Source organism: Echinops telfairi, unplaced genomic scaffold (genome assembly GCF_000313985.2).
Source record: "Echinops telfairi isolate 266 unplaced genomic scaffold, ASM31398v2 ScPeMD7_14;HRSCAF=57, whole genome shotgun sequence".
Classification (NCBI taxonomy): Eukaryota; Metazoa; Chordata; class Mammalia; order Afrosoricida; family Tenrecidae; genus Echinops; species Echinops telfairi.
The window spans coordinates 6408505-6410681 of NW_022103911.1; positions in this window are offsets into that span (position 1 = coordinate 6408505).

A 2177-nucleotide genomic window follows, 5' to 3' on the forward strand; every position below is an offset into this window, starting at 1 on the left:
TATATCTTTTGATAGGTGGGCACCATTCGCTTTCTTCACCACATTTGCTTATGCACCCACTTTGTCTTCAGTGATTGTGCTGGGCCACCTCCTCTTTTGAATCTTGCCTGTACTCATGCAACTGTTTTTGGATGATCTTCAGCAAAATGTTACTTGCATATGATATTAATGATATTGTTCCATAATTTGAGCATTCTCTTGGGTCACCTTTGGAATGATTAAAAATATGTATCTCTTCCAGTTAGCTGGCCAAGTAGTTGTCTTCCAAACTTCCTGGCATAAACTAGTGAGTGCTTCCAGTGCTTCTTCAGCTTTCTGAAGCATTTCAGTGGATATTCCGTCAATTCCTAGAGCCTTGTTTAGGGTGATTGGTTTCACAGGGTTTGAACTTCTTCATTTAGTACCATTGGTTCTTGTTCATATCCTATCGCTTGCAATGACTGAATGTCAACTAGTCCTTTAGTCAACTAGTGGTATAGTGATTCTATGTCTTCTTCCCATTTTATTTTGATGCTTTCTGCATCATTCAATATTTCACCATAAAATATATCAATTTTGCAACGAGACTCAAATTTTTTCCTGAGTTTTTCCAGTTTAACATAATGCTAAGCATGTTTTCCTTGTAGGTTTTCTAACTCTACATCTCTGCTCATTTCACTATCGTGTTTTACTTTGTCTTCTTGAGCTGCCCTTTGAAAGTTTCTTTTCAGCTCTTTGATTTCATCATTCTTTCCAGGTGTCTTAGTTACCCTAGGATGAAAAGCAAGTTTCAGAATCTCTTCTGACATCCACTTTAATTTTTCCCCCTGTGTTTTGAATGACCTTTCTTCATGAGTGATGCTCTTGATGTCCTCCCACAGCTCTTCAGATCTTGTCTCATTAAACTTCAATGCAGCAAATCCTTCTTGAGATATACTCAAACTTCAGGTGGCCATTGTAGTTTGGCTTTTGTGGACTTGTTTTAATTTTCTTCAGCTTCAACCTGAACTTCCATATGAGCAATTGATGGTCTATTGCACAGTCAGCCCCTGGTCGCATTTTAGCTCATGATATTGAGCTTCTCCTTTGTCTCTTCTCACAGGTGTAGTCAATTTGATTTCTGTGGATTCCATCTGGGGAAGTCCATGTATATAGGTTGCTGAAGAAAGTTGTTCTTGAAAAATCCTACCACTTAATCTCTGGGATTCATTTCTATCTATGGGATAATGTTGGACTTGTGGGCTTGGGCAGCACTGGGTTGGGATGTTTTCTTGATGTGCACTTAACATTTAAATAAAACTCTCTCTTATACATATGAGTTTCTGTGGATTTGTTTCTCTAAAGTACCCAGATTAACACAGGGACCTTCGATAGAAAATCTGAGCCCCACTTGGAAAGTCCAGCATCAGGATATTTGCATTTGAAAAGATGTCCACTTTAAACTTCTGAGGGAATAGGAAATTTACATTTGGAGGCAAGTCCTGAAGAAAAATATGGGATGGGAAGAGGTTGGTGGGAATGAATGACTGTGTGGATTTTTGAATTTTTTAGCAAGCAGTTTGCCTTTGGACTCATTCAGGCAGGAAAAGTCTGCGTCCATCAGTGGGAACATCCCTTTTATGACAAATAGTTAAAAGCCCTGAGCAGCCTAGGCTGCTGGGGTGACCACCTGCCTTCACTTACTGAATGGAAGTAGGGGAAGTGCAGCAATAAAAAGATATGCTGAGTTTTGATATGTTCCACTGGAACCCATTGACCTGGTTCACAGAGGTGAGGCATTACAGAGAAGAGGAAGGGCTGATTGGTTTGACGGTTAAAGAGTTGTGTGGGTACTGTGCCCCATGGGTATAACCTAGCTCCATGGGGGTAGGGCTGATATGTGCAGTGAGTGATAAAGTCATGAAGTGATTAGCCTACAAGTTTCATAGATGTGTTTAAATAGGAAAGTAAAAATGAAGTGTCTGTTGAAAGAATAAAATGATCAAAGCCCACATGGAAGAAGCACACCAGCCTGTGTGATCACAATGTATCGATAGAATCAGGTATCAGGCATCAAAGAACAAAAAATCATATCATAGTGAATGAGGGGGAGTGCGGAGTGGAGGTCCAAAGCCCATCTGTGGGCAACTGGACATCCCCTTATATAAGGGTCACAGGGAGGAGACGAGCAAGTCAGGATGCAGTATAGCACTGATGAA